Source organism: Salmo trutta, chromosome 6 (assembly GCF_901001165.1).
Source record: "Salmo trutta chromosome 6, fSalTru1.1, whole genome shotgun sequence".
In the NCBI taxonomy this organism is placed as follows: Eukaryota; Metazoa; Chordata; class Actinopteri; order Salmoniformes; family Salmonidae; genus Salmo; species Salmo trutta.
The window spans coordinates 37,837,003-37,844,636 of record NC_042962.1 but is presented as its reverse complement, the minus strand read 5'-3'; the positions used below and the strand labels follow the sequence as shown (position 1 = coordinate 37,844,636).

At 37.9% G+C, this 7,634-nt stretch overlaps 1 pseudogene; it reads left to right on the top strand.

Moving 5' to 3' along the window:
• The first annotated feature begins 4,189 nt into the window (after nt 1-4,189).
• The window catches only part of LOC115195117 (armadillo repeat-containing protein 4-like), a 66,315-nt pseudogene continuing 62,870 nt past the window's right edge, over nt 4,190-7,634 (top strand).

Below are 7,634 nucleotides of genomic sequence, written 5' to 3'. Positions count from 1 at the left end.
TTTACGTTGACAAACCTGTTGATTTCATGTAAAACCTGGTATGATAAAAACATGGTAAGATTAAGATAAAAAATTAAATGACAGCTTGTGGACTTCAAATATAGTTCTGTAGATGACAGTGTGGACATCAATCATTAGCAACGGCTGGAATTATTCAACTTTATAATGATATGATTTTCTAAAAGATATGTTTTGAGGTTAAACAATGCTAGTTCAAATCCAAACCCACTTTTAAAAGTTATACATGATTTAGCAAGAGGCATTGGTGGGGTTTTGCCAGTGCCACCAAATAGCAAAATAAACAAAAATTGGTTTTAATACATACAGATTCAAAATCTTTCATTCCATGAATCTATGTATTCATAACTGTTGTTTTACATCTATGTTTGACAAGCAACCGCCTGCTCCAAAGAAAGCATTGGCACCAACAACTTGAAATATATACGCAACTTTTGAAAACCAAAATTGCAGGTTTACATCCTTAAGAAGCCCTAGCAATGATATTAATTTTTACAGAGTAAACAGTTTCAACAATATCGGGTTTTGTTTTTCTTACTGTGAGTCTAGTTTAGTGTAGATATAATGGACTTTATTGAATATATTTTATAGTGGCCCCTGTGTACCCTTCATCACAATTCGTTAATGATGTTTTCATTAAGGACAGTATTTGAGTGGGTCTTATTCTAGAGATGATTGATAACATTTTCCTTGAGTTTTTTTTAAGTCCACTGAAAAAAGAAAGGTTATAGATGTTGAGGCAATTACCAATTCACTGACGTTGACACGTTTGTATATCCATCTATATTACCCTCATAACAAACCATTTGAAACCATCTGAATAAGCAGCAGCCATGAATTGAAATACACACACACACAGACACAATGAGATGCTCCTCAACCTGGGTTTGTCAGTGAAGTGCATTTTTCTTTGGCACCCCTGTTTTGTCTGCCTCATCTATCAGTCCATCCTCACAGAACCAAGATCCAAAAGCACTATTGTGGTTTCTGTTTTTGCTACTCACTTGTGATACTGCCTGTCAAAACAGTCAATAAACTGGGTGATTATTTAGAACGACCCAAATCCTGTTTATACCCCGTTTGTATCTAATGATAAAATAGAGCTGCAATGTGAGGTAGTGAAGTAAAAAAAAAAAAAAAAAAAAGATAACCCTATTCGCTGTGCCCTGAGATACTGTACTGTGGGGCCACTCTACAAAATAGCACGTGTGCAGTAAATTGTTCCCTGGAAAAAGTTATATGACAGGTCATCAACAAGAGTTCATCATAAGTCACTCAGTCTAAATCTCTCTCTGAGCAACATTTGACCCCCTTCTAACTCCCTGACCCTACAAAACACAGCAGATTATAGGAAAATTACCACAGCTTTAAAACAGGAGTATGTGGTAATATAATGTTCTCTTCTCGTTAGACGCGTTTTTACCATTTTCTATTTTGGAAAATTAATGTGTGACAGACCTTGCAGGTGCTCATTATTGTGACCAGTGTCACCCCAGTCCTTGCCTGGATTGTTCTATGTCCTTCATCCCAAATGGCACCCTATTTCCCTGTACACTACTTTTGACCAGAGTCCTATAGGCCTTGGTTAAAAGTAGTACACTATATGGGAAATATTGTGCCATTTGGGAAACATCCCTAGTTAACTTAACCACAGCCCTGAACTGCACTTGACGTGAAGCCTGTGATAATAATAATAATAGGTCTCTGTGGACTGTGTGAGTGTGCCTGGGAGGAAAAATACAGCAGGAGATACGGTATTATACTACCTTCATAACAGGAGGAACAGTAGTCCATACACTTCATCACTCCTATACTCACACACATTCTTTGTGTAAGTTTAATTTCAGTGTTAATGGAAATGGTTTGAGTATTGAGTACACTGTGGACGGATGCAATCACGATGGCAATGTTTTAAAAGCACAGAGCCGCAAAGGGTTGCACAGGGCACAGTACTTTTCTCTCTATAAGTCCACAGCATGTTTCCATGCAATTCAATCAACAGCTCCAGTCAAGCATTGGAATGGAAGCATGGAGACTTGTTTTACTTATTTGGTTGTATTAAGTGCATCTAAGTCTCAGCAGGTGCCCGAGACTGCAGAGCCATATTTGTTTCAATTTTGAAAAGGTCCTGGAAGCTCCAGACTGCTCCATTTAGCCGTTTTAACAAACAGCAATTAGAGTTGCTAATGAGACCTTGGGCCAGATATATTAAGGCAGTCATTCATCCTCCTTCTCTCCTTTTCTTTTTGTCTCTCATTCTCTATCCCCCTTTCCTCTATCCAAACTCCTACACAAGCCTGTCTGGACTCCTGTACCCGAAACCACTGGCCTGCGCCGGCACCCCGCTGTGGCTACGTGGAATCTTCTCCGTGCTTCTTAATTTACACAGACTCCCTTGTTCCAAATGAAATACCTGAAACGGGGAACTCATAAATCCTTCCTTGTAACAACAACAACACTCAGGATGATTTTTCTTGATTTTCTTTTCTTTCAGGTATGAGCTACTGCTTCCCCCCGGGGATATCTCAAACCCAGATGACTGGATTAACCTCAGCTCTGTAGGCCTGCTGCCTACTTTAACAGGAGATTTTCTCTTTTCTCCCTCTCTCACCTGTCCATCAACTACAAAGACCAGAGAGCTTTTTGAAAGCCTATAAGGGCAGTGTTTAGTAGATGGTAACAATAACAAATCAGACATTGAATATCTCTTTAAGCATGGTCAAGTTAATAACTATGTTGTGGATTATGTATTAAACCCCCCTGAACTGAGCTGCAGGACAGGAATAAACTTCTCAGGGATGTTACCATGAGGCCATTGATGATTTTAATGGCTTTTAATAGTTCAATGGCTGTGATGGGAGAAAACTGAGGCCAGATCAACAACATTGTAGTGACTCCACAATAATTACTTAAATGACAGAGTGAAAAGAACAATTCAAATTATTCATATTGTATGCAGTAAAGCACTAAAGTAATATTGCAAAAAAACACAGCAAAGGAATATACTTTTTGCCCTTAATGCAAAGCTTTATGTTTACGGCAAATCCAACACAACAGTATCTGCCTCCTTATTTTCAAGTATGGTGGTGGCTGAATCATGGTATTGGTATGCTTGACGTTTTTTCAGGATAAAAAGAAATGGGATAAGCACAGGCAAAATCCTAGAGAAAAACTGCTTCAGTGTGCTTTACACCAGACACTGGAGAGGAATTCACTTTTCAGCAGGACAATAACCTACAACACAAGGCCAAATTGACACTGGAGTTGCTTACCAAGAAGACTTCCTGGGTGGCCAAGTTACAGTTTTGACTTAAATCTGCTTGAAATCTATGGAAAGATTTGAACATTTCTGTGTAGCCATAAGCACCAACATCTTGACAGAGATTGAAGAATTATGAAAATAGTAAAGAGCTAATATTGCACAACCAGGTGTGTAAAGCTCTTACAGACTTACCCAAGAAGACTCACAGCTGTAACGGTGAGTCTGTGTTTTTTTTTAAACAAGTAATGACTTGGGGAGCTGAATACTTATGCTTGTTATTTAATTTCTATTATTCTAAACAAACAAAAAAATCTTCCACTTTGACATTATAGAGTATTTTGTGTAGATTGTTACAAAAAAATTCCAGTGTGTAACGCAATATAAAGTGAAGAAATCTATGGGAGTATGAATACTTTTGCAAGTCACTGTAAGTGGTTTTATTGGCCATGGGGCCATGGGATACTCTGTGTGTGTTGTCATTCCCAATGAGTCATGGGACACCACAGCCTGGGCAGGGTGGGCAGGGCAGGCAGCTGCCAGACAATAAGACACACAGCGCTGATTTGCACAAATTGTGGCTGTTCATTCAGCATAGCGAGGATGAAGGAGGAGGGGGTTATTCAAATCAAATGTAAACATGTCTGCTCCACAGTTATAAATCATGGTCTGGGGCACATGCTTAGCCAATACAAGGTAGAGGAGTCCATGGTCTACAGAGTCTGCATCATAAATGGCACTCTTTCCCTATATAGTGCACTACTTTTAACTAGGGCCCATAGGCCTCTGGTCAAAAGTAGTGCACTATGGTGGGAATAGGCTGCCATTTGAGACAAAGGCAGAGTCAGACTAGCTACCTTTCTGTGGAGGCTGGATCGCCCCATTAACTGTCTGACTCTGAGCTCACTTCTGATGGGGCTGTGTGGCTAAAGGAAGGGAAGGTTCCACACTTGTGCACAATCAAAGCTTTGGAAGTCATCTGGTTATTTTCCTTTTGCATCTAACTGAAAAGGAAAATATGCAATTGGATCTGGTTAATCAACTAGGCCTGATTTGTGTATAGTTTACCAATCTCAAAACATACCAATACCTACATTTCACTCTCCTGGAAATTCTCAACAAAACAATATGCCAACCTGAAATAATGAAATCACTTCAATAATCACCTTTGGAAATTATAGCCAAATGAGATGTTTTTTGTCTTGAAAATGTACATTTTTGATACAGTAAGTGAATGGTGAAGTGATCTCAATTATTGAATGAATCAAGTCTGGTTTACTTTATTTGCAGAACCTAAATGTAAAATCTGCTTCAAATATACTTTTTTCAGTTTGCCCAGAATGTTTGTCTGTAAAACACAGCCAAAGCCAAATCATACATCCATCCTAGAGGAAGTTAATAAAGAGGCACTCAAATGTGTGGTTCTGTGGACATCATACTTTAGATGTCCTCAGAAGTCTTCATGAAGGCATCACACTGTATTAAAGTAAATAGCACACCAGCAGGCTGCAGGCAGGGAGAGAGGAATAGAGTTTTGCTTTTCAAATCTTTGTTCCTTTTGACCTATCTCCCACTACGTTGTTGAGCGGCATCCTGGCAACCGGAGGAGGTTTACAATTGGCTGTTTCCAAGGAAACTGACTAACCGCTAACCTTGACAGCTAGCTAGCTAGCTGGTGGTCCTCAAACAAAATACTTCAAATAGTTGGTTAGATAGTTTGCAAGATATAGAAACTGTATGGAAAATATAAATGTTTAACTATATATGTTCACTGTACTCAGAACATTTGCAGATTAGTTCATTTGTACAAACGCTTAAAATATGTCTTCAAGTTTCAGGTTTTGATGGAATGATGTTAAGTTAGCAATGGGGTCAGCTGGCTACTGTAGCCGGTTGTTCCTTTTCACAGTTAACAACAGGCTGTAAACTTAGCTAGTCATCTGCAGTCTTATATGACTGCCAGTCTACTTTAACTGTAGCTAGCAAATTTATATTTTGTTGACGTGTCTAGCTAGAATTGTAATTTTCACCAATTCCACCACAACAGTTTCAGGATGTTGCCAGTGCCTCAGCTGCTACCATGGGGTACTGTAGCACTGACCAGAGCCTTGCAATAGACCACAGCAAGTTCTGGGACGGGCAAACTGGAGATCACCCCAGTCAACGAGTCTCTGCTGAAAGAGATCCTATAGTTTGTGGAACAGTTCAGCTCCAGACACCCTCAGGAGGCTAAACATGTGTTCAATGAGCCGCTGCAGTGGACTAGCTCTTTGGAGGCTTCTGATTTCTAAACAGAGTATGACATCGGGTAATCATGAGGCAGGCTGTTTGTGTAATGTTAATGTTACTCACTGGGGATGTTTTCATGGAGTTAAAACGTATTTAGAGCCCTGCAGCAGGACTCATATGTACAATTGAATTAATGTGTTTTTTGTTCAACTTCAGTAGCTAGGACAGAAAACAACATAAACTACAGTACTTCGTCAGGATATTTTGCTATTTTTCCTAGCTGTCTGCATGTGATTAGATGGGTGATTCTCACAAAACTGGCACTTGACAACAATAAACACATTTTCCATAATTCCTCTTGGATCGCCAAGATTAGGATCTGTATTTATCTATTTCATAATTATTGTTATGTTTTTATTGATCAGATATTATGCATTTTAACACTATTTCCATAATTACCAATGCAAAAATGCTCATTACCTCATCAGTTTTCAAAGTCCAATTTTTTTTTTTTAAAACAAGTCCATTTCTAATATTTTTTAACATTGCTTACCTAATGAAAAGGCCTGAGTTAAACATTTTACTGAAAAAATATGTATTTAAAATGTAATTATTAAAATGTTTTTGTAATTTATCTTATTACCGCAACACAAACTTTCTGAATCTTGTTTTTCGGCATAATTACTTTTGTACACATGTTATTTTTATATATTTGAATAAAGAACTGAAGGCACACTATCAGATTAAGCCAAAATTACTAAAGTATCCATTTTATTTTTTCTAATATTGGTGCATTACGATAATGATAAGCAGGTTTTGGAGATTAGAATGTTTCGCTAATGAAACAGTACTGAGCTCTATTAGAGATTCAGTAACCCAATACATCATCAAACTGTGTCATTTGTTAATCCCAAATTATTTACATAATACTAAAATCACTGATCTTAATGCAATTGACTAAAATACCCCTTATTTTTATCATAAGTATATAGTAAGTACTGTAATTACGTACATGTCATTTCATAAATTCAAAAGTGGACTTACAGTGCCTTCAGAAAGTATTCACTCACCTTGACTTTTTCCAAGTTTTGTTGTGTTACAGCCTGAATTTAAAATGGACTAAATTTAGATGTTTTTGGTCACTAGCCCACACACAATACCCCGTAATGTCAAAGTGGAATTGTGTTTTTCAAAATGTTTACAAATTAATTAATTAAAAATGAAAAGCTGAAATGTCTTCAGTCAATAAGTATTCAACCCCTTTGTTATGGCAAGCCCAAATAAGTTCAGGAGTAAAAATGTGCTTAACAAGTCACATAATAAGTTGCATGGACCCAAAAATAGTGTTTAACATGATTGTTGAATGGCTACCTCATCTCTGTACCCCACACATACAATGAATTATCTGTAACATCCCTCAGTCGCGCAGTGAATTTCAAACACAGATTCAACCACAAAGACCAGGGAGGTTTTCCAATGCCTGGCAAAGAAGTATACGATTTTTAAAAGCAGACATTGAACATACCTTTGAGCACGGTGAAGTTATTACTTACACTTTGGATGGTGTATCAATACACCAAGTCACTACAAAGATACAGGCGTCCTTCCTAACTCAGTTGCCAGAGAAGAAGAAAACCACTGAGGGATTTCACCATGGGTCGGTGGTGACTTTTAAACAGTTACAGGGTTTAATGGCTGTGATAGGAGAAAACTGAGGATGGATCAACAACATTGTAGTTACTCCACAATACTTATCTAATTGACAGAGTGAAAAGAAGGAAGCATGTTTGGAAAAAGACACTGAATACAAAGTGTTATGTTTAGGGCAAATCTAATACAACACATTACTGGTATTTGGTATTTTGGCATTTTATTAGGATCCTGATTAGCTGTAATTATTGTTATCGACTGAGGAGTTTTTCAGAATAAAAAAGAAACGGAATTGAGCTAAGCACAGCCAAAATCGGAAAACCTGTGTCACGTCCTGACCAGTATAGGGGTTATTTGTTATTGTAGTTTGGTCAGGACGTGGCAGGGGGTATTTGGTTTATGTGGTTCGGGGTGTGTGTCTATGTAGAGGGGTGTTTGATTTATGTATTCCGGGGTTTTTGGGCACTGTTCTATGTTA